Genomic DNA, 27,152 nt, shown 5'->3' with positions numbered 1-27,152 from the left:
GAAATCCTTTTTGGAAATTATTCATACAGACCAAAAAAAGCACAAGGTTTTAGCACTGTGTTTTTTTTGGTTTTTTGTTTTTTTTTGTTTTTTTTTTTTTTAATATATTTTTATATAGTGCTTGAGCTAGGTTGTTCACATATCTGTACAGGTACAGCAAAGGCACTGTTGCTAGAGGTGTCTCTGCTTTGGCTTTCCAGCATATTTCAGTCTTGACCTAGAAAGATCACCTTCACAGTTCAGAGGGGAGCGCAGCCTGCATGCCCATGAAGCCCCTTCATCAATGTTAAGATTGACAACAGCGGCAGCAATTGTGAGGGTGCCTTTTTGATGTGGGCTAATGCCCAATAAGCATACATAGGAGACCTTCAGCTTAGTTCACACTGGTCACTAAGCCATAAGATACTGACAACTTTGGTTGCCATTGACCTTGGCTAAGTTTGAAATAATGACTCAGAGGTGAATGGGTCCATATCCTATTACCATCACCTAAAACCACTCAGAACTTCATGACAATAACATCTTTGAAGACCTTTTAATTTGCTTGAGCATGAGTTTCCCCTCTTAAACCTATGCTGAATGACTCTAATCAAATTATGTTTGTTCATGTTATTTCTTCAAAATCTTAAAATCCTCTGAAACTTTTCCCAATGTTTTCTATTGCTCTCTTCCTCACCCAGCAGCCAAAATGAAAGTGAGTTATACTTGACAGCTGTTTTTCTGACCCTTTCAGCATTTTGATTTCCAATTACTGGCTTTCGAGAATCAACCCTGCAATCAGATAATATACTAAAATACCAATCAATTACTAGCTTGTATTTAATGGCAATATGTCTGCTGCCTAGAACTATGTTAAGAGCCCCAAATTCAACATCAAAAGAAGGGAAATACAGCCACAAAACACACTTTTCAGAGGCTGATTTGGATACGCACCAAGTGATTTTATTCTTCACTAACATACATTTAATTAACTATTTGTTACCTTAAGTCTCATTTCATTATGTGGCTTATTTCTTATTCTTGGTAGCATATAAAAGCTGTTCCTGATGCCTTAATGATAAATAGGAGAGATTCTTCCAATTGCACCTATTCTGCTAGATGGGTAGTAAAATGTGCATGAAATAATATTTTTCATTTAAAAAAAATACCCACTCTCAACCGAATCACTCCTAGGATTTCAGGGAAACACGAAAACTGTTTACTAGCCAAGAGACAGCACAACCGGTAAAAGGAATCACTCACCATTACCGAGTATACCGCAGGGTATAACCGAGTATACTATTTCCCAAATTCACTCAATGGACTATTGAACATGTAATGACAAAGTCTCCATTAAAGTCTGATGTAGTTTCACGGATTACACAATGATGATTTGAAGTTATATATTTGGGGTATTACAGAGCTGCTCCATTACATATGAGGAGAGAGACTTGCTTGGCAATACTGCAGGCTTCTGTGAGCATACTGCTGGTGTCACTGTCTATAGCTGATATCTGTTGATAGCCCTTTTTAGGGTAAAGCCATTCTGAAGGTCCTGAAAAGCCACCTCAATATAGTCCATGGTTAAGATGTTAACACAAAAAGCAGGAAATTGAAACTCCAATCCCATACCTGAATCAGACAGTCCAGCATGCAAACATGGACATTTGATTCATCACAGCGTTGTTTGCTGTTCGGGTATGTTCCATCTCTCCCCATCTATATACCTACATAGAAATTCTAGCTTGAACATGAGAAAACGTTTTTTTCTGAAAGTTTCACGAATGTTAGATGTGCCCTGTGTCTCCAAAACCCAGTAAATTTCTATGTTAAAATACTGTGTTAAACATTCATTTAAACAGTAATCTCTTTTCTAGAAAATATCCTTTTGACCCTTAACAAAAATGAAAACTCTTAGGTATAATTTCAATTTCCAGATCAGTTTACATAATTAACAAGGGTATTGATTTTCAAACAAAGTTGCCTTCAAGAAAGAAACAGGTCCCAACATTTGCCTGGGTCATTGATAAACTTGTTCTGTTTAGGCGACTGGAAAATGTTGAAAGATCTTTACATCAAGTTCTCTGCCAATTCTCTCAGCACTTTTATTAAGACTGTGATTGAAGTGTATCAGCTAGGAGAGTATGGTCTTTAAATTCTGTGGGGGAAAAAATTAATTCCAGTGTGTTTAATTTGCTTTTTTTAAACCATATGTTAATATTTTCATTCACTGTTTTTGCTGAATGGCAAGATAGAAGAGACAAATTGTTTTGAGGATGACTTACTTGCACAGCCTGGATTTACTGATGAGTCCTTCCAAACCTTTAAAAGGTCCAAGAAAGGGCCCTACCTCATTATACATAGAGATTTTTCTCTTATCTTGATTCTGACAAGGCAAGTAAAGTTATGAAAGCTGCTTTTGCCAGACTTTATAAGGCTTATATTACATTTACAACCTTCTGCCTTTGGCATTGAGCCTGACTCAACTTTGCTTAGCAATTTATCTTTAATGTAAACCTGACACACACATGAAATAAATCTGGCATACCAACTCATTGATCTGGATCTAGCAATATATTACAGGTGTGCATCATTAGGAAATAAATACTGCTACTGAAACAACTAGGGTTTATGTAATTCAAGAGATAATAAAATATTTCCATTGACATTTAGCATTTTTCTTTTTATTTCATATTTTACCCTCTTCCTTTAGCTATGGTACTTATGTCAATGATTTTCAAATATATTTTTCCCATGTTTCAGTTGCTGTGTAGTTTCATGGTCTGGTTGAAATTTGACTCTAACTACACCTTCTGTTCTAAATTAATTGCTAATATGTGGCATTGACTTAAGAAAAGATCCAGCGCTTCGACTTTGTAATTTTACTAACCAGTTCCTTGAAGCTGTGAGAGACTGACTGACTCTAGCTACCCTTTTCTTTTAGCCATAACAAATTTACTTTTTCATCAACTGTTGAACTCTTAGCTACATTTTCTTAACAATAATTCTATCTTCTGAATGCATAAAGTGAAATGTTGTACATTTTTATTGAGAAAGAGTTATATTTCCTCATTTTGCAATGAGACAATGTTTATAAAAGACTGCATTCCTGGCAGCACAGAAGCAGAAGGTAGTCATGGTGTTTCCTGCTTGCTGCTGGGGAGAAATTTTAACAGTGAAGAAAATATAAAAAGAAAATACAGAAAGTAGCCTAGAGAAATGGTGGGAGATGGGATTGTCTGTTAGTCGAGGTTGTTTCTTCCATACATGAATGGGTTTCTGCAGGGCTGACAAATGATGGATATTCCACTTCTTTCCCTAAATGGTTGCTTTCATGCTGAGCAAGTCCTTCAATATCATCACATAAAGCTCACATGAGTGAAGCAAGAAGTCTTCAAAACTGCCACACAAATAGCAGAACAGTATCAGAAGATGGCAAGTGTTCAAAAGCTGACAAATAGCAAAAATAATTGCATGTCATCAGTATCAATTATTTTAGGGGTCTGTGAATTCTCTAATTTGGTCCATAAATAAGTATCCTATGTACTGAAACCAGTGCCCTCCAAAGGTACAGTTCAGTCAGACAAATCACTTCCTGAACCTTTGGCATCAAGTAAGAAGAGGAAATGAATTCTCTGACCACTGTGAAGCAGATCAATATCAATCTTACTTTAGTTATGCAAAGATCCTTGGATAAAAATATAATTCAATACATGTTCAGTTGATTTCCTTACAAAATCAGTATCCTCAGTGGTGATACTGATCTATCCAATCAAGTTTTTCTTGATCATTTGCATATTTTTCTACTATAAATAGTTTGAACATCTGCAGCAGTAATTTATAAGCCTCCTATTTACACTATTATTTATAGCAGTTTTTATTAGTTTAGCACCAGTACTTTGAGAAAGAATCCACTGAGATGCACTGGAGAACTTAGAAAGTAAGCAAGTGCTACCAAAAATATGCTTGACCAAAAGGAGAGAGCACAAAGTAGTAGGGAAAACAGGATAAGCAATGGACAATAGATTAAGTCTATGGAAGTGATACAGCTAAGAGCTAAATACTTTTTTTTTTTTTTAATAGTGGAAATGCAATTGTGTTTTGTTATAATACTGAAATTAGGACTTGAATTTTATTTTTTCCCGGCATTTTTCCTCTCTTTTATTTCTATTTTTTGGTAAAATTACAAGGGATCTCTGTACTAGTGACAGTCCTATTTTTGCTCATCTTTCACCAGTGGCTCTCTGAGAAGCAACACATCTGAATCTCCATTGCTTTTAGGAGTTGTTTCTCAGATCAAAAGAGCAGTATACATATCTCAGACAACCATGATATAAAAGGATTAAAAAAAAAAAAAAGGAAAAGAAAAAAGTCCTGGAATGTATTTTTTTTTCTCACTGTATGAGTTCAAATCAGGTATGACTGTAACAAAATAATTGGGATCATTTCTATATTAAAAAAAAAAAAAAAAGTGAGAATAAAATCAGGACTTCTATATCTTCCTTGTAAATGATCACACATTGCAGAGTAAAATATGTGAGTCTATCCCTAGCTGTCTAAACTGAGTAAATTTATTCCACTCATCTGATTTGAAAAACACATGCTTCCATGATATTTTAAATACTAAAATCTTTCAATTTGCATGTCAAGAGTGAACAAACTAAGAAATTGCTGAAAATAGTGCTACAAAAATTTGCAGAATAAATCTTAAGGTACCCTACTAGTCTAATACTGAGGGTAAAATTAGATAAGATTAGAGCATATTATGTTCTCCTATTTGACGACTGCAGACAGTTTTAACTTTCTTACGTGTTACATGATGATTAAGTTGAGGTTAGTATAAACTGATAAGACAAGCTTTACAGTATGGGCTGTCAAGCTTTTCAGGAGCTGGACTTAATAGCTCTTAATAGGCTGCTTCTCCACCCATTCACGTTTGAGTATTAATATTACCGTTTTTTTCCTCAGCCCACCACTTTTCTAAACTCACAGAAGAAAAGACTTATTTCTGGCCATGTCTACAAAGTCAACAAAACTCACATTTTAAAGGAGAAATTTTCACTTTTACTCTATATTGTGATCTATCATATCACAGGTAAAGACACTGTTCACAGAAAAAAAGACTTGTAATCTGAATAGAATTTAAAATTCCATAGAAATGTATGTATAGGTTTCAGAAAAATTATTAGATAGCTTAAAATAATACTAAGTATGGGGAAAGTTCTTGTCTCAGATATGTAAGGATTACTACTCGGGAACAGAGCATGGCTGTGGTGGCAATGTTCTTTGTTCTGCTCGTTCACAGTGTTGGAATAATTTCTTCATAAATGGGAAAATCCAAAGAATGCCTCCAACTGTATTGTGGAAAACACAAAGGATAATTAGAGAAAAACATGGTTTAAGGAAAAAAAATAGGCAAAGAAAAGAAAACAGTACCTCTCTAATCTACTAGATGCAATGGCAGAGAGAAAACAATTCCATTCCATAAAAATTTTCCATGTCTATAAATATATTTTAAAGGGAACTGTGTTGAAAAATCTATTTGCAAGGGAATAGGAGTAGGAAAGGATGGGGAAAGGATTTTAAAAATGCAATATGTGTTCGTGAAGTGTTTTGGCTCCCAAACAGCATATTCAATCAAAAGCATCTGACAACCTCCACATTGGAATCTTCTGCTTGTCAGCAAGAGTACTCTGAAAAAGAGAACAGTTAATATAATCATTTCAGACTTTCAGAAAGTCCCTCCTGATGTTCAGTTAAGGAAGTCTGGTGCTATCTTTTTGTTAGCAAAGCCTCATAAAGATCACAAACTCTATGTCTAAGTGCAAGCTTAGAAGCATAGACTGAAGACAAGGGGACTTGGAATCCATTCAATTTATTTTAGTTTTTTTTGGTTGGTTGGTTTGTTTTAGATTTTTTTTTTTGTAAGGAAGGCAACGCATTTCAAAAGAAAGTAATACAATAATTACTATATGGACTCAGCTGACACAGTTACTTCCATGTTTCATAGTTGCATCTACAGTCATTCACTACTATCTTATAATTTAATGTTTTAAGTGAATATTACAGTATTTGGAAAGGCAAATACAGGGCAAAAAAGCAATATGTTTACAAACAACATGATTTTTTAATTTACATCACTCAAAATCACGGAAGAGTTAATAGGATATTGAAAGACTACAGATAAAGTAAGGGAATAATACAATAGAAGACGTTTAATACTGACAATGTGAGTCAAACACACACAGAGCTGGTCCTTCACTGTGATTCATCTGAGAACTGGAACTGACAGGATGAATATGTGTCAAAATGAATTAGCACAAATTAAAACTGATATATGAAAAAAGAAGGAAACAATACAATTAATTCTATAAAGCTATAATACTTCCTTAGCTAAAATACTGAATTTCGTTTAAGTCAACCCAGTTCAAACATATTAGAATTTTGATTTCTTTTATGTGTTTTTTTTGAAGAACAAGGATAGGGCAGGAGAAAACTTCACTATGAAAACACTGGTCTTATTTACTCAAGAGTGCACAATAATAAAAAGTAACATAAGGAGGCGTATCAACTAATGGATGGTGTAAGTTACAGTTAGGTAGATCATGACTTCTGACTCACTAAGTATAACATAAGATCATAGAGACATAAATTGAACTGAAAAGTAAAGCAATTAAACATTCCGCCAAATATTATATCCTTTTAATTAACTTGTATTAATCATAACCACAAGTTACTTGGCCATGTAACTCAAGGGCACTAAAGAAAGTAAAATTAATAATTATATGGTTAATGAGAACATCTATAGCTACATTAGACAGGCTCATATATTCATACATGTATGCTTTCATGCTCTAGGGAATAAATAAATACAAAGTATATGGAGCAGAATTTTTCTATGTGCTGGTTCTAACCAATATATGGTCCTGGTTCTGGTTACAGTGAAGGCAGAAAATACAAATATGGACCAATTATTGATTTAGTTTCATAGGGGTTTTCCAAAAAACATTGGACGTCCATAGTAGACCTATCAAGAACTTTTTTCAAAATATATATATATTGGTAACAGTTAGGGGTGATAGTAATGGATTGGTAATGGATTGATACTAACTTTACTATTTGAGGTGAAGTACATCTAATTACACTTATAAGTCTACAGCATAGACAAGCTGAGCTGGTCATTTGAAGTTCCTTTTATAAAGAGAAACAAATGTTTTAATAGCATTATACATCCTTTCCTAAGACACTTCAAATAGGCTCAATAGAGCTGTTGCAATCCTTAAGTCCAGGGTCCTGAGGGAACTAATGAGTGTAGTTGCTAAGCTGCTCTCCATCATATTTGAAAAGTCATAGCAGTCAAGTGAAACCCCCAGTGACTAGAAAAAGGGAAACATCATACTCCTTTTAAAAAAGAGTAAAAAGGAAGACCCTGAGAACTATTGGCCAGTCAGCCTCACCTGCGTACTCAGTAAGATCATGGAACAAAGCCTTCTGAAAGATATGTCAAGGTGTATGGATGACAACGAGGTGACTGGAGGGAGCCAGCAAGCTTCAGCAAGGGCAAAGCGTGCCTGATGAATCCAGTGGCCTTTTACAGTGAAGTGACTGCGTTGCTGGGTAAGGGAAGAGCAAGCGATGTGATCTATCTTGACCTCTGCAAGGCCTTTGAGACGGTCCCACACAACATTCTTGTTTCTAAATTGGAGACATATGGATTTGATGGATGGACTATTTGATGGGTAAGGATTTGGTTGGATGGCCGCATCCAAGGAATTGCAGTCAACAACTCACTATCCAAATGGAGTTCAGTAACAACTGCTGTCTCTCAGCAGTTTGTGTTGGGACCAGTACTGTTAAATATCTTTATTAATGATGTAGAGAGTGGGACTGAGTGCACCTTCAAGAATTTTGCAGATGACCCAACTCAGTGGTGCAGTGGGAAAGAATGCCATCCTGAGGGACCTTGACAGGTTGAGGGAGGTGATTCTTCCCCTCTACTTCATTCTTGTGAGACTCCACCTGGAGTACTGTGTCTGGTTCTCGGGTCCAGAGCACAAGAAAGTCATGGACCAGTTGAGTGTGTTCAAAAGAGGGTGTCAAAAACAATCAGAGGGTTGGAATACTTCTACAATGAAGAAAGTCTGAGAGAGTTGGGATTGTTCAGCCTGCAGAAGAGAATGCTCCAGGGAGACCTTATTGTGATGTTTCAGTCCTTAAAGTGGACTTATGAGAAGGAAAGATGTATTTTTCCAGGGCCTGTAGTGATAAGACAAAGAGTGATGGTTTTAAACTAAAAGGGGATAGATTTAGGTCATATATAAGGCAGATTTTTTTTATGATGTGGGTGGTGAGATACTGGAAGAGGTTGCCCAGAAAAGTTGTGTATGCTCTATCACTGGAAGTGTTGAAGGCCAGGTTGGATGGGGCTTTGAGAAACTTGGTGTAGTGAAAGATGTTCCTGCCCACAGCAGGCAGGCCAGACTACATGATCTTTAAAGGCCCCTTCAACTCAACCATTAAATGATTGTATGATTCTGTGATTCTGTTTAATCAGTCCAAAAATGGTGATAGAATACTATATTGCTTGTTTAATGTTATATTATGATAATGACATAGGAAATATTTCAGCAGCCAAAGGCCTAAATACTATGACTGTAAAATAAGAGTGCTATGTTCAAGTCTTCTTTTTCTTACGTGCATTCATTCTTCTAAGAGAGGAATTTTAAGGATTTTACGTAAATAAAATGAGCTGTTTGAATTGTTCTTTCCCAGTGCTTACCTGATCCCATTCAAAGACTGTTTTTCTAGTCTGTTTTGGGGTAAAATCTATTCCACTCTATCTGTATTTGTGTAATGTTAAATCTATGCATGAACTGTCATTTCCCTGTGTCATAAAATGGAATAGATTTAGCCATTTTCAGAATGAGTGGAAGTCTTCAGCAATGTTAATTGTGTGAATTTTTATTTTGCAGTTCCAGAAATCACCTCTTTGTCATTTGCTTGGCAAGTTAATTGGAAGGTGGTAACACGACAAGTACTAAAACCATCTTTTTGTTCCATCCTAGAAGAATGGAATATATATTGTATCTGCCTCTTTTAAATCATGCTTGTTCTTATTTTTTAAATTATGATTATTTGTTGAAATTCAGCTAATATTTTAAGGCATAATGCATCATTTAGTACAACTTTTTCATACTTATTTTAATGACCATATGTCATCTCTTAACAAAAGATGGCAAAACAATCAGTGTGCATGAGCTCATCTGTGAAGAGTAATATTTTTTACCTAAGTTGCTTTTCATATACTTTGGTAAATATTTGTCTCAGTATTCAGTACTACATTGAACAGGATTCACATATTCAATTGTTGGCAAATTTTGTAAGAAAGAAAAGTTGTAGACAACTTTTGCAATAAATGTTCCACATATTGGTAATCTTTTCACTTGATATTAATAGTGGATTCTATTTTATGGTTTAAGTCCTCAGGTGTTATTTCAGGCTGGGATCTAGTTGGAACAGTGCTTGACAAAGGAGCATAATCACTACAGTGTTGAAGTACTTAATTTACATGACTGGTAACATTGTTCTTTTCTATCATTAAAATATTTTTATTTCAAGAATATATGTATACAAATCAAGCCTTGCTGAAGAGCAAAGTAGGAGAGGCAGCTGGGCTGAGGAAAGAAGCCTTGTAGAAACAGCTATTGTAGATAATGATTAAAAATGGCAAGACAAATTATCCTTTTAATATACAGTCAGCATGAAGGTCTCTTTTAAATGCAGTCATGTTGTTCTGATTGTTCTTTACAGGCAGTTATTACAGAAGCACACACATGTGTCTTTATCCACAAAGTCATGTCTTGAGCAGTATGTGTTTATCAATGAAAAGCAGGTGCTCTCTTTTTGCTCATCACCATTTGGATTGCTTTCAACTGATAATGTCTTTAAAAAATGTGAAGAGCGCCTGCCAATTTTATATCAGAACTGGTATAACTAGTCACATTTTTAGTTTTATTGCCAAGAATATCTTGTTTCTTGAAAGCTTCCATTGGACTCTCCTACCACGATGTCAATCTGGATCAGTCCAGCTGTACAGTCAGCATTTCTTGGCAATGTTCTGTGAGAAGCTGTTTATACATGCTCTTTGTCTTTGAAACATTTAAACTACAACTTAGGAAAAACTCATCTTGTTTTTCTTCTCTTTACCAGCGTTTTTCTGTACTTTACTGGAATTCTTACCACTTGAATCTCATGTAATTGCTATTTATTACCTACAATACAAAGGACAGTTCTAGGAGTAAGTATAGTCATCAAATGAATCACAGAACAATTTGGGTTGGAAGGGACCTTAAAGATCATCTAGTTCCAGCCCCCCTGCCATGGGCAGGGACACCTCCTACTAGATCAAGTTGCTCAAAGCCTTATCCAACCTAGCCTTGAACACTGCCAGGGAGGGGGAAGCCATAACTTCTCTGGGCAACTGTTCCAGTGTATCACCACTCTCACATATAGAATTTCTTCCTAATATCTAATCTAAATCTTTTTCGGTTTGAAACCATTACCCCTCATCCTATCATTACACTCCCTGATAAAAACTACACTCGCTGATAAACACTCCCTGTTTTTATATCGCTGAAGGGGTTAGCCTGAGACATAGATTGATGTCCCGATTCTGATATTTTTCCATGGTATTCAGCTATATACTATGGACATCTAAATGTTGACTTCTGTGTGTAAGCTAAATTTTTGTACTCCTGTTAGAGTTAGTGGAGACTGAGGCTCAGTTTGGTTGCCTATATTTCTATATGCATCTGGAGCCACATGAGGTGCCTTAGGATACCTAAGGTCATGGTTCTCAGAGATATAACTCAGTACCTATGGGAGATTTGTACCATAGTGGTATTTGGGCCCAGGGAGGGCTCTATGTTCTGACTTAAGCTTCTATATGTCTGCTGCTAGATGTCTAATCTTCCATTATGATCCAGTGAAATCTAAGGTTTGAGTTGCTTCACGGTAGCTTCTATGGCCACATGAGATGCTCTAGAATATCCTCTCTGGCATGCAACTTCCAGGATAAACATCCTCTCCTGAAATATCTACCATTCCCACAAGGATATCCCTGATAAACTAAAGTGTCTTAAATGGCATGAGGAACCTTGGTGTGATCAACTCAATTGGATCTTTATTATCTGCAGTCTGCCACAGAATTATTTATTTTAAGAACAATATTTGTAATGACAGATTTTATTTTTAATCTAAATAATATCAGTAATCCTTTGGTGACTCGCTGAAATGTTAGCATGGGATTGAAGATATGATAATTAAAACATTATCTCACTGTCTTGAAAAATAAAATATTTCCATGCCGAATCATATTCCATAAGCAGATAATGGATTTTCCCAAGTTTATGGAATAGGTATTAATTTTTATTGTAACTATAATTTAGAAGGAGATGTGTCTGTTATTAACATTTATTAAATACTTGAAAAAGCAAGATCAGCTTTCCTTTTCTTCATCCGTGTATCAATCAAACTTAGGCAAAGGAGGTGTACACTTCTTTGAAAATAATTGTTTGCTTTTTTAAAATTAAAACCAAAATAAATTTTTTAGATTCTTTAAAAAATCAAATTATAAATCAAGCCACTTTGAGTCATATTTCATTATCTGATGTACACATAATACATGAGGATTTTGACAACCCAGTTTAAGCCAGTATGCTACACTTTTACAGTACCTGTTAAATAAATCATATGGGTAAACTCAATGGCTGTCGATATATTTCTTAAAATTAAACCATTACATCTTAAAATTGCCTAGAGCCAGGCATTGGTTTTCACTGATCAACAGAGTTCCTTCTCAGTGCATAAAATTTCATAAAAGTGTTTCGATATACATCCTGGAATTTATAAAAGAAACATCATAGCTTGTTTAGAAGCCTGAAGGACACTGATGAGGAAGAAATTGAATGACATGTGAGGTAAATCTGTTGGAAAGGCTTGGCAAGGTCCATGTACAGTGAAAACGATGGGCAAATTAGGGTTAATGAGGCTTGGATCCATGAACATTTCAAACTTTTCAAAAAGATTTCTCCAGCTGGATTCTACTCTCGTGCAGCATTGTTCCCCAAGAACTGACTTTTTCCCATGACACTCAAAATGCCTCTATCTGCCTCATACTCGAACTCCTGATTTTTCTCCCAGGTTAAACAGATTACCTTAATTTAGCAGGAAGCTGGCCAACATTAATCAGCTGTGCTTCATAGAGCCACCTGCTGCTCTACTGTAGCCTCACTACTCGCCTGCTTCCCCTTAACATCACCTATGGCCACGTGACACTGAGCCTAAAGCTTGTGCTTTAATCTACCCCACCTCCCCCAGACTCCTACCCGTTATGCAGCATTGTGCAAGGAGATAAGCACATGTGCAAGCATAAGCAAAGAACAAGAAATAGAAAGCCTTCAGAAAGCAAACCTGAAAATTACAGGAGTGCTATGCTGAATGCAAAAAACCTGTGCCATCCACGTTAGGAATCCATGTGGCACAGCATGATCAACAAAGTATGTTTTCTCTGATTAATAGAAATTTGCACACAGACGTGTTCCAGAGATGATCATTCTATTGGCTAACTGGCACCAAGCAAATTTCCTGCTGTACACAGACTAATGCCTGAAACAAAAAGCATGAATGCATCTGTATTCATATACACACTTGTGTATCTTTTGGGTTTTTTTTCAAAATTCATAATTAGTTTTGTATCAGATTTAATAGTAGTAGTAGGAAATTTTAGGTTTTTTTCATCAATATGCACAATTTTTAAAAGATTGTACAAATAACTACTTTTTTAATCAGGTTAACTGGAGGTTTAAAATAATGGCACTGCATTGTGAGTCGAAAATGGCCCCATTAACACATATTATAGCTCTTTGCAAGTATTATGTAATCAATGCCCCTTGAATAAACCTTATGTGTCCAGACCCAGTTTAACACCTGAAAAACCTGTGAGTCATGATGTAAGGTCTGTTTAAGGTACACACAAAATAAAAACTTCCCATTTACAGTTTCACATATCAGACACGTTGTTGGCAATTAGAAATTGTGTTTAAAGTATAAATACTGAAGGCTATGGGGAAATGTTGTCAATATCTGGAAATTTTCTTAAACAAACACTAACAGCTACCAATTGAAATTTTTTTTTTTCAAAAAATGAATAGTACATTAGACACCTGGTACTTGAAATACTTAAAGCAAGTTATGCATATACACTTTCATTCTATTTGCCTTTTTTTAAAGACTATTAACAATGTAGCAAAAATGACAGAACATTGATGTAATTTTTAAATGATGATTAAACTTTGGAGAAATAACTAATTCTAGTCCTCCTAAAATATTACTTTTTGTACAGCATACCAAATAATTTGAAAAGTTTTGTGATCTTTCAGGATTCCCTAATGAATAATTTCTAATCTGATGTGACAGGTACTAATATTTTTATCATAAAAATTAAACAGAGATTTTAAACATTCACGTGAAGAGAAAGATTTAAAATATTCAAAAAGAAGAATACACTGGACCTGTGACTGAAGCTAGATACTTTAAAAACAAAACCAAAACCAAAAACATCCTCCCCCCCCAAAAAAAAAAAAACAAAAAAAACAAGCACAAACAAAATAACAACTAAACATGGAAAAACAGCTCAGGCAATTTAATAACATGCTAATTACTGATTAATTCGGAAGGCTTATAGCATATTTTTGCTTTTGTTCTTTCTTTGGGGTGGTTTCAATTTGGAACAAAGGAGTAAATGTATTTGTTATTCCAACAATATTTCTGACCCACCGAAGTCAGGGAATAATAAACATTTTCATAATACTTTATTTTTAAATAAAATATCCATTCTGTTATGTTGCATGTCATAGATTAAAACCACTTCCCTTTCTGAAAAATTTGCTAGCAATTTCAATGAACATAATTAATCTATTAGTTTTCAAGTGACTGATAAATTTAAAAACCTAACAATTTACAGGATATGATAAAGGTCATCACTAGATGATCTTTAAGTTCCCTTCCAACAAACTATTCTGTGATTCTATATGCTTTAGGGAATATTTGGCCAAATTCTTTTCTCTGGTATTGAGATGTAAACTTAGATCTAATCCTCTGAATTTAACTAAGATTTAATCTTACTTTACACCAACGTAACTGAGAAGAGCATTTAACATACTGTTTTTCTGAAACAAATGCCTCCCTTGGGATAGCTTCTACTTTCTTAGTATTGAAACAAATCAAAGCCAGGAGAGTTGTAACTATGTACTTGCCTGAAAGGAAAATGCTTAGCTAATGCTATCAGCACTTAGCCTGAAGCTGCTTTCAAAATCAGAGATGAATGTAGCCCATACTCTGGCAATGGTCAGAGGATGAAAACTTCCAGTCACAAGATCAGAATATGCCATAAGGACCTATCCTTCCTTTTCTCCCAGCCACATGAAGTCCCACCTTAAGGACTGAAGGTGGACAGCTGAATTAGGACAGGGAATGAGTTTGCTCATATTCCTCAGATATTCCAGGCTTCAGATCAGTCTATATGAGCTGTAGTTTCTCATGTTTATACAGGAAGCTACTACAACTACTGCATTAATTACTCAGAAACGGATAATTCAGGCGATACAGGATACTCTGTAAGTCACTACCTATAAGGGAATTGTATACTTTAGTTAAGGGACCTAAAGTTATATACACTGAGGTGCTATAGTAATAATCAAGAAAGCTACAGAGCAGCAATTGAATATGCAACAAATTAAGTGAGTTACTTTGAGGCCAGGTGAAGCAGTACAAGCATCTACACAACTACATCTTTAAAATAGTTCACCATAGTTATCATTCTCTGATAATAATAAAATAAAGTAAAATAAAATAAAATAAAAATTAAAATTATTAAATTCTGAGTCTAGCACAGAAAAAAGTTTTGCAAGAGAGATGCAAGACAGATTTGTCATGTGGAAGTTGTAGGTATAGAAGTTTGAACAGTGCCTAAGAATATGACAGTCGAAGATAGAGCAATATAGACATCAGTTAGCTAAAACATAACTTCCCAAGACTGAAAAGAACACAGACAACTTACACTGAACGACCAAAAGGTGTTCCATCTCTATTTCCATAAAAAGATGCAAAATGTAAAGCTTTTCCTCAGGAAACAAACTTTAGCACTAAATCAGACTCTATATAGCAGAAAAATGTCTTCTTGAACAGATGGGAAAGCGCTGTCTTCATGGTTCTGATTGCCTATTTTCTTTTAATTAAATAGGTGTGGGTATTTTTAGTTCTACTTAACACTAAGATAAATGCTTTGTCATTTCTGATTTTTTTTTGTTGCTGCTTATAGTTACTGATTTTTAATTTCGGTGCTAAATATTTTAAAATTTACTTTAAATAGAATGGTCAGAATTGCCAAGTTTTCAAATTTATTTTGAAATTATTCCTTTAAGTCCTCTGGCTACATGATCATCACTTATATTAAAAGACAAATAATCATAGAGAAAAGCTGAAAAGCATGAGTCATTAAAGAAACCAACAACAAAATGTTGCTAAATAAAAATAGCAATATTAATTATATTTAACTAAAAATAGACACTTTTAACAATTAATAATTTCTTTTTTTATTCTGTGAATGTTGGAGTGCTTAGACACTTTCCAGATGTGCTGTTAAAATAGTAGTAGTGCTGATTATTTTAGTAAATTTACATATATAAGAATATAAGAATTAAAAATGGTTGGTGTGCCCAAAAACTTGCCATGCATTTTTTGAGTTTTATGAGCTGGTCTAATAAATCTAGGGTCATAATACCCTATAAAGTTTGTCATACTATGGTAGACTGGTTTTATTTGATCTAGGGCTATTTAATATAGGTGTGATTATTGTACAATGTGACCAAAGATATGGAATATGACACTTTCTCATTGAAAACAACTTCACAGTGAGAAGTTAGGAAAACTTTGAGATACAGGATAAGTCAAAGAAAATTAAAAAGATGACACAAATAGCACTTTTATAATTAATCTGTCACAAAAAATAAAGTTATACCTTTAAGCTGTTAGAAGTTAATACTACAGTCTGCAATTTTAAATCCTGTGAATGATAATATCACTAGGAACAGTGGCTCACCTCTTCTGATATTAGAAATCTGGAAGTTTCTACTCCCTGGAACTTCAGACAACTACAGACAAACTTACAAACAAACCAAGATAAAAATATTAAATTGAACAAAAGCAACACCAGAGATTATATGTTGTAGGGGGTAAACAGGTGGAATCTCTCTGAGGCAGAACTGATGATGCTTGTGTATATGAGATTTCCAGTTATAACTTAATCTAATGTAACTGCTGCACATGGTTTAAAGAAGTTGTAGTTACCAGCATAAAGCTCTGCTTCTTGAAGTTCCACTTCTGCTGTGTTTCTCTGACTTTATTTTAATCACGTCTGCTGCACATGCACCTTTATTTCCAATGGTTTTAAAAAAGGGTTTTCAAACCTCCACCGTCTAACGTAAAAGTCTAAATATGAAAGAAAACTAATTAGTATTTTATCTCCCTTCAATAATTTCAATATTCCTATATGACTCTGTAAAACACAATGCTACATAAATATTCATGGGTAACACTTTAAAGTGAGAATGTGTAGGAGGAGGGCATACCTTATTTCAGTAATGACAACCTGTCCTATATATGCAAATTACATTTGAAAGAGTTCTAAATGCACACGCATGTTCTCAACTCTCCCTCTAGCTCAAACACATCTATGGTACAGAATTCACCTCAGCATGTAAGGAAGCCTGTAGGAAGATTACTGTAACAGAAGGTTTTATTCCATTTCAATTTCTCAGTTCCTCTTTTCCAGAAATCCCTTGATTTCTGAATGATACCTTAGCTTTAGCTTACACAAAACAAGTGTCAATGTTCTGCTTTTATCTTAGGATGTTTTTGTTAATACATTGCCTGTGGCCAATGCAGCATCCTCACCTACTGCATATTAAGAGACGTTTTCCAGAATTATTAAAGTTACTGCTCAAAATGAAAAATCAACTAATGTATTTTTATACTTGGGCAAGCAAGTCTTGGAAAAGCAGCAAAGTAGGAGATGGCATGGTTTTAGACTTCATTTTTAGAACTGATTTTAGGACCATATTTATAAATTCAGCATAGCTGATATAACACTTTGAGACCTTTGCATTGCTATAAAAAATATGATATTTTTTAATCAGACTGCAGCAGATACAGTTAAGAAACTGCAAGTCAAAAGTCCCAGCAATTTACTCCAAATCACTTAGATATATTTGGAATTCCTATCAAATGCTATATGTTAAGTTATATTGGAAACCACCACCATATCAGAAATGGTAGTGATAAGTCTCTATGCCAATTTTTTTCAGTGTTGAGGCTTCCAATACTCCTTATGGGCTGTGCTGATTATAACTCTGTGCTAGATCAACATTTGTCCACTAGAGAGTCACTAAGGCTAACACTTATAGTTGAGAAATAATGGAGATTTAAAGAAACAGATTCCCTTGATTGTATTTGTGTATTTCCTGTGCCAAATATGCAATGGAACATTAAGTTAGAAGTTAATTTAAAAAGAGAAAAGATGCTGTGAGAGTAAAAGGAAATATAGCACATTAATACCACTGATGTATTTTTAATGCAAAGTGGACAAGAAGAAATGGGTAGAAAACTGTCTTTCTTCAGGGTTAGAAATTACTTGTATTAATTCTTCACTTTAAAGCTTCATTTACAGTCTTTCAATAGTTTATAACTTATTTTGAAGGCACGTTTATTCATTGACAAATAAATTATTATTGAAAAAATTCAATATCATAAACAGAATTTTAATGACAGAAGTGCTTACAGAAGGATAGGGTAGGAAGTTTTAAAAAAATACTTTTCTATCCTACTATGCCTAAGGAATCTATCTGCATGTATTTGTTTATGCATTAAAGCTGCCTGTGAAGTGTTCAAAAGATTTGAAATCATAAAATCAAACGATGCCACTGTACAGCATGGTCTATTTCATGCTGGATTATGATATACTCTTTAAATATATGACTATGCTTTCATCTTCTGCTCACTGGAACTTACAATCTTTGTATGTGCAGAGACTTGAAAGTACTTTCTGAATTGTTTAATGAATGTTTCTTCAAATTCACAACTCTTAAGGTGTAAGCCTGAGTAGCATTTCCACTCCCCTAATTGTCTTCTGAATATGGTGCTATGAATTTTTAATTTAGGAATTTCCATGGTTGTATTCTTTTTCTAATGCCAAAATCCACAACAGACTTAGGTTTGATGGTGTGGAACACAATATTAGGTGCCTCTTTTGAAAAGTGAAATTTAAAAAACATGAATTGTGGACCTGAATTCCTTGTGCAATGAAGGTAGCTTTCATCATGCTTAATTGGAGCTATCTAAGAGATAATGATCTTGTTTTTTTTCAATAAATGCACTTTCAAGGATTTATTTCCCTTGCCTTGTACAACTATTAGAAACTGGACTAAATTCCCACGTGGAGTTATTTATCTCTTTCAACTATAGAAGAACAGATATGTCAATATATATATCAGCAAGATATATATATATATCTATCTTTCAATACCTACATATTTGATCCATAGAAGACAGAATCCTTAGCATAAAAGACATGTAACAGATGACACAAAAAGTCCAAAAGAAGAGCATATTAGAAATTTTTCCTCTCCCTTGAACTTAGCCACTTGTCTAAGGCTGGAATGTATCCTTTTTATAAATATGAGTAGGTTTTTATTTTAAAATAAGAGCAGACAGTAATTAATCTGTTGTTAGTCCTGCCTACATTTTGTAATGCAGCAGGAGTTACACTACTTGCCCAATAAATTAGACTTGTGTTTGTGAAGGACAGTCTGATTTTTTACCTTAAATATCTTGTTTTGCAGATTTTATGAATGTCTTGAACAAACCTGTTTTATAGTGCAAGTTTTATGTATTAGCCCTAAAACCATCCTGCTTTGCAGTACAGCCTGCTCCAGGGAGGGAACAAGCCCTGAGAAGGCAGAGCGGTGCTGCCTTCTCGGAAATAGGAGGTTGAAGCAGTGTTCTCCTTTTAGAAACTTTACTTGAGGTGATCGATAAAGGTGGGCCTCAGTTGGAGCCACTACCCAACCTCTCCTATCAAAATGAACAAACCCTGTAGAAGAGAGGTGTTTCTGGACTTGGGGAGGCCCACTTCTTTATCTACAGGTGTACACTGCACTTGAGGAGGTCCACCTCCTTATCTATAGTGGACAGAACCCCCTTGTAGCCCCCAAAATGCTGTATACTGTGCCTGTGTCCTAATTAACATGGAAAGTGAGAAGAGGAGGGGATAATGTGAACAGGACTCATGAATATTAGTGGAGGGACAATAAAAATATCAACAATAAAGACACAGGTGTCCACCCACCACCGAAGAACCAAAGGTCAGACTGGACCCTTGGTTGCTGGGCCCCAGGAGTGGTGATATCTCTTTATGTCTTTCTTTCTTTCTTTCTCTCTTTCTTTCTTTTGCTCTTTATTTGTTTCTCTTTTTTGATCTTTTTTTTCTCTCTCTCCATATTATTAGATAGAATTAGGGAAAACCATACCTTTATCTGATCTGTGAAATATTATTACTATTGAAGTGTGTTATTGCTGCCAGTCTACTGACCAAAGAGGGTTAGTAACTCGCTACGTTTGCCAAGCAAAGAGTTTCTGCTGTGCAAAGGAAAACCACTTTAAAAGTGAGGATACAGAAGATTCATCTACCCCAAAACCCATCAAGAGGGACAGGACAGTGTTCAGTGCCCTCTTCTGCCTGAACAATCTGATATACATCTGTTGAGCTACAGCTTAGGCTTGTAGCCACCTCTTCTGAAAAATTTAGCCCACAGCTCAGCTGAGGATACAAAAGTCATGAACCTTCTAAGAAGCAGTAATAAGAAGGACCGTGACCCTTGCACGCTGATGATGGCATTCTCCTGGGGTTTATCTCATCAGTCTTGAATAAAATATCAGACTTGAATTAAAAATACTGAAGTACTCTAGAACAAGAGCATAAACTGAGGACTTGTTTTCCTGAAGAACACTTCCAGCAAGAGTACCTTTATTATTATGATGCTTAATCATGCTGTTTACTTGCATCCAAACAGAAAAACATTTAATTATTTTTATAGACAGACAGAGAGAGTTTGAATGTCTGAGAGCACACCAGGCAGTGTAAGGTTATTTTATAATGCCATAGAAGATGCTGAGTTCAAATCGGTGCTCCTAGTGTAGACAACTGATCTCGTCTAAATGAATCTTAGTGATTATGAAAATCAAAATTACTAACAGTAAGTACCTAGGCTGGATGTATGTAGTCTATGGTTTTCTTTGTTTCTTACTTCTAGAGAAAGCATGGCAGAAAAGTCCTTTTTTGTCTTTGTAGACTACGTAAGAGAAGAATAAAAATCTAATGCTGTGATGAAAATTTAGTCTTTCTATTTGCTTTCTCCTTCATCTAAAATGAAAATAATTGCGGACAGGTATGAGAATAAAGGTAAGTCATATACAGTCAGATGAAATTTAATTATACTAATTTGAACTTTTTTTCAACAATGTATGTCACATTTCGTTCAATGACACTGAACACCATTCTCGTATAACACTGACATGAGAAGTAATTGTACAGGAGCAAGGAATTTCTCAGTAAAGTCCGTTTAACTATCTTTGAAAAAAAGGTAAAAAAATGTGGAGTTGTTTACTTCCTCTATTTCTCCGTCTAAGACCATGGCACCATAAGGTGATGTCACACACTTTCCCAGTGGTGTATGTGTAATTTAAGACTAAGTGAGACAATAGCACAAAATAAAAAGAATATTAAAGGTCAGATGAACATTCAGAAATCGTTATGTCAATCCAAGATCTGTATTTCCAAGTCTGCAAACAAACCAGCAATATCACACCATCTTCCGTATTCTTGGCTAGACACAAGTAGAAAAACATTCAGATGAGATTTCAGAACCACTAGGAACGTTATTAGTGTGACAATCATCACACATGAAGAAAAGTATTATCTATTTTCTTCTGCTAAATGGTAGCTAAACTAGTTGAAGAACCTTTGATGATGATGTCTGTTACGTGTACTTTAATACTTCGGAAATGATCAGAATGAGATTAGATGTAATCCACAGATTTATTTTCTGTTTAAAACAGCTAGTCTCAGCTATCTGTACAGTTTTGTAAGTTAAAAAAGCACATTACTTAGTGTGTCAGTTGGACCAAAAAAAATCAACAAATGAAGGCTTTTATATAAAAAATTTATTACACAGTTAAAGAAAAAGTGTAAGAGTATATTAGCAAAGATCTAAAACTTTTAAATAATCATTCTTATTACTATAAATCTTAAACATGTACAAACTAGGTGAATCAAGTCAAGACACTCAGATACAACACCTTTATTTCTTTCACTTAGGAACTGATAGATTGGTATTGTTAAATTATGTTAATGCTTTAATGTTATGCTGTGTTATGCATAATTTATAACTCTAGTGCCAAAATGCATGAGTGCAGTTCTCTTGATTAGATATTTTAAGAGCTGAGAAATCTGCAAACTCTCTGGCTGACATTATTTTATTTAACAAACCTGCTAATGCAATGTTGTTTTAGCATATTCACAATGAGTAGATTTTAGAGGAATGATAGATATATCAATAGGTTTCGACGTGAGGAGTGTACATAGATAATCTGTGACAGCATTAATTATTTCAATGTATCATGTTAAAAAATAAAGCAGGAATAGATTATCACAGACTACTACACCTGATTAAGACGTCTCATACTTGTTTCTGTAGAACATGTAAAATTCTCTCTGTTCTACACATTTAAAGATAACAGTGTAACTCTGTTAAAATTAACAGAATAAAGTGTGAAGTGTCACTTGATTCTGAATTTTAATACTGAAACAGTGCTATTTTTTATTTAGCGAAGTCCTTCATAAGCACTTCAAGTACTGACAATTTTTTAGAGATTCTGAATCTCATTTGCAGATGAAATAACCTACTATAATGCTGCAGAAGCAATTGAGGAGGTTTGGCAATAAAGATGACATCAGAAGACAGTTTTAAAAGACTAGGCTGCTCTCAACTTAGGTCACACTTCAGGCTAGAAAGCTATGGTTTGAAGAAAACTCCTGACTTACTGAATCCAAATGCTCTCATGAATAATTACACTATGCATTCCTTTTGGTATAACAGTCATGATCCATCTTAAAACAATATGGGGTTTTTGACTCCCTTGTTCACACTGAAAACCCATGTCAGAGCCTCATTAATCCAACAACTGGAAATGTCTAGCCTAAACTCAGTCACAACAAGTCCATAATGATCTGTTCCCAGACCATTAATTTTCTTTATTTCAAAATCTTTTCTCAACTGTTTATCTCTCTGGTCATTCTTCTTCTCAGGGTAACCAAACTATGCTGTTTTTCTGTCCACGCTTCAGTGTCTTTGTTCATTACCTTTCTGAATATAAGTGACTAAAAAATCATGTAAAATTCTGAAAGAAACATCAACATTGTCTTATGAACCAGAAGTAATACCTCCACTGTTTCCTGAGAAAACTTTCCCTGAAGCATTCAAAGATCAAATCTGCCTTTTCATTACCATGTGACTAATGTTAATCACCCTGTGATGACTCTCCTGATGTCATCCCTTTATGATCGCTTCGGAGATTACTGCAACTGTTTGTCAGTCCATTAGTTTCTGAACATGTGACCTTGAGTTTTGCAGTATCAAATTGTACTCAATTCTTCTTAGTCCAGGTCAATGTTCTTCCTACTCTCCTTCTTATTTTACACCATCTGAAATCCATTTTCTCCCCCTCAAAACAAATAGGAAGAAAAAACCCACAAAGCTGCAATTCATGGAATACTGTAAAACATCAAGGTGCATGTAATAAGAATAAACTATGCAGTCTGAATTACACTTGAAAATTATGCTTTAAATTGTTAATATGACTAAATTGGACCAAATTCTGAATCCATCAATAAGTCGTTACATAAATTAACATCTAATTTTTTTATTTCTCTTAGGGAATGACATCTTAAAGTTTTTATTGTTTATACCTGTGTTCATTTCTTCTTATTTTGTGGTGTTCCTCTTATACGGATGCTTTATTTTATACTTATAAAGACTTATTAAATAAGTCTTACTGTCAGCAGTTCTGCCATATAAAACACCAAAAAAAACTAAATCGTTATCCAGCTATATAGAACTATTTAAGGTACTGAGACCTGAAGTATTTTACTAAATTTTTCGTTGACTTTGGATATGACATCTGCCAGAACATGTAAAGGAATATGATTTGAAGAGGCAAGGGAGATGTGATGTGATATTTGGTGAGACTGCGGTTGTGAAAAATTTATATCTAAAGAGAAAATATATTATTCATATAGACATAAAATGTTTTAGGAAACATGAATATGTAACTACCCCAAACACACGTTCTTCTATGAGCTGCAAGATACCTGATACTTTCAATTGTCAAGAAGACTGAGAGGCTTTTTCACCCATCTTAGGTTTTCTCTTTACTGACAAAGTCACATTGGATTCATACAAGAGCATTCTCCATTATGATTTCCTGAACTCTAATCCCCCTAAGGAGAAGTTATCTAGTTACCAAGACATAGATAGGCAAGTATTTTTCATTAGTTGGTTCTTCGTTCAGATTTCTATCCAGGTAACATAAGTGGATGATTCCACTAATCTCAGTATAATGGTATGTTTAAGTATATCCAAGAATCAAATTTGTGTTTAGTGTGTTGAGTCTGTTTGGAAGACAACTTGTAAGTGGAAGAATGGTACATATCTCTCCATTCTCCTCTTCAGGAATGAACCTGTTATCCAAAACTTCATCAAAGAATTTCCAAACATGTAAGAGCGATCTGAGCAAATCAGCTTCAGAGGACCTTCACAGAGTATCATCAGCAAGGTTGTTTCTGGAGTCCATTTTTTTCACTGGGAAGGTGAGGATACACACGTGGCAATTTGTCATCAAAAGGGAATGAGTGAGATAATTTACTAATCCATGTTGATAATTAAAGGAGAAAAAGTTATCATTAACTATAAAGAAAAATGAATAGAGATGAGAATCTATAATAACTTTAAGGAATACTGTGAAGGGTTGAGGCTGGGCCAACCACTAATGAATGACAGACGCCCTCTGTTAACCCCTCTACCCTCCCAAAAGGGAAAGGGAAAGAGAACAAGGGAGAAAGACATCATGGTTTGTAAAAGAAAACTAAAACAGCTTTATTGAAACAATAAAAATAAAAGAATAGATAAGAATAAGGAAATAATTAAATATATACAAATAGATACAAAATCAATACTGAACACAACTCCCCCCACTGTGATGATGATACGTCACCACCGACACTGCAGGACTGGCACTGGGGCAGTCCCAGGCTGGACTTGGCAGCAGATGGAACCAGATGCAGAAGCTGGACTCAAGCACTGGATTCAGAGATGCACGGATCGGGATCGACGACAGAAGATCAGACAGAGTCCTCCTCAGATATCAGCCATCGAAGAAGAGAGACTGACCTTTGTGATCTCTCAGCTTTATACTGAATATGACGTATATGGGATGGAATACTCTGTTGGTCAGGTTTGGGTCACCTGTCTGGTTCGCTCCCCCCTGCAGGTGCAACCTTTTTCATGCTTGTGTCCCTTTTCACTCCCAGCACCCCAACACGGAGTACAAGATTTAGTAGTGGCCTTGGTCGCTGTAAGAACAGGTATGAGCAAGGTCCTCTCTGCATACCATTCCTTGGTACTAACTATAAACATCAGGTCTTATCACTGCTAGAAGCAGCCACTGTCTGGAAAAACATACTGTTGATTTCAGAAAGTGCAGTTACTTAGAAGAGACTTTACTGAAAAGTAAAAACACTAAACCAGAATTAGTTCTGGTTTAGCCCAAACCAGACCAAATAGAAGAAGAAGTTATGAACTGTTGGATTCTTGCCCAAAGTTCAGGGAGTATAATGAGTGGGTATACTTTTTCCATGTAAATTATTGAAAGGGAGTTATCTTTCTTCAGCTTCCTGTTACACAGGTGATTCTCTCACTGTCTACAGCAGGGAGGAAAGAGAACTCTCTTAATCCTTTCTACTAATCATCATGAAAAGCACAAAAAAGTATATCAAATTGTATGACTTGGCTATTCCTTCAGCTTTGTTGTTCTCAGAAAAAGGAACAACCAAGTTCTGTTTTATTCCTGCAGTTTGATTACTTACAGTCAGGAATTACACAGTGGAAATATATGATATTTTTTTTTTTTTTATATCTCCCATTTTCCTGAATGAAATTGCTCATTGATGTCAATTTTCATGAGAAAAGCAAATTAAGAGATATTTTGCACAAGCTATAGTTTCCGTTAGAGGCAAGGTGAAGTGGCAAGGATTAAAGTCTCAAGAAATGCATTTTCTTTTTGGACTTATGTAGTAGAGTGAGAGTCCTTCCATTTAATCTCTGAAGTAAGTGAAATAGAGGAAAGAATTTTTCTTACATCAGTTTGTGATTTCATAACTTCTATTTTCCTTATTAGTCAAAGGGAAGAAAGCCGAATAATGAATTAAAAATACCCAAACCAGGTGTATACGTGCATAAGCATACACTGTCCTTCTTTACCCAACTTTGAGAAATGCTTAGCAGTGGAAAAACAATCCAAATAATATCTTTATTATGTTCTAGTTTGTACATGTCCAAGACAAGGAAGACATGCTACAAAATACAACCTCTTCCAATCTCATTTTGGGATGAAGCATCATGCAGAGAGATCAATAGTAATTTCATTACAATAAATTTTCATCTAATGCAGTCAACAGAAGAAAAAAGTGGCAAACCTACACTGACAATCCCACCTTCCAAAACTTTAGCTTTTATTACTGTTGCTTCTGACAGGAAGCAATATTTGAAGCAGATAAAATGAGAATAGAGATCTTAAGGAATAAAAAAGTTTAAAAACTCCTGGCTATAAGAGGCAAAGTGTCTGTACATTAATACAACAAAAGTTCCCACTGGCTCAGGAAGATAATTTGCATGGAATGTACTTAAAATACTCGTGCACATCCTGTTGATGTACTTAGAAAAAAACAAACAAACAATCAAACATTATTATTTCTTAACATCAGGACTGGGACTGTCATGTTAGTCAAAAATAAGAATGGAACATATTTAAGTACAGTAGAAAAATGAAAAATAGGTTTAGGCCAAGTTTGCATATATTGGTCAAAATCTATTCACGTAACATATGTCATGGTAATATTAGGAAATAAGATCTGTTAGGTAATTATTTGAAGACTTCAAAATGAAAAGAAAAATTGTAAGTGAAAGGAATTTGTTAGTCACAGCACTGATTTTAAAAAAAAAAAAAACACAAACAAACCAACAAACCCCCCCCCCCAAAAAACCACCTCAAAATACCCCCAAAAAACCCACCAAAACTCCACAACTTCTCTATTGAACCATTTGCTGTTCCTATTACTTCTTTTAAATGGATTTGTAAAATAGGTTGCACTATCTCCCACTATAACAGATACAGCTGGTTTCCTACTAAGAGTTTCAACTGAGAAGTAATAATAATACTCTGACTTGATAAAGTAAGCCAAATAATGGTGTAAATCTCATTAGAAATAATGCACACATTAAGGGATAATCCTAATCTTTTTCCACTCGATAACTTTCCCTGTTTAATTCAACTCATTTGGAATATGTTTTTCTTGTTACAAAAAGAAAAAAAACAACAACAAACCAACAATGAACAACCAATAGTAAAGGATTTATAATTTCAAGCATGTTTGGAATAGATGAATAAATATATGGTTCTGCAGCACACTAAATATAAATAATTTTATTTAGCATTCTGTTCAAAACAGTTTGTAGTTTAGATATTTACAAGGCTTTTATAGATGGCTAATGAAGAATATTTTCTCTGTATAATCATCATGCAGAATGAAAAGCATACTTGTAAATACGTTAGCGTTAACTGTCTGAAGAACTACTGAAGTTTATCTACACAGGATAAGCATAAAATACTCCTTTATTTTGTTAAATAATAGAATTAATTATGTCTTCAAATTTTTATTTTTTAAC

The sequence above is a fragment of the Leptosomus discolor genome, chromosome 1, assembly GCF_034619465.1.
Source record: "Leptosomus discolor isolate bLepDis1 chromosome 1, bLepDis1.hap2, whole genome shotgun sequence".
Classification (NCBI taxonomy): domain Eukaryota; kingdom Metazoa; phylum Chordata; class Aves; order Leptosomiformes; family Leptosomidae; genus Leptosomus; species Leptosomus discolor.
Note: the sequence above shows the minus strand (reverse complement) of the source record.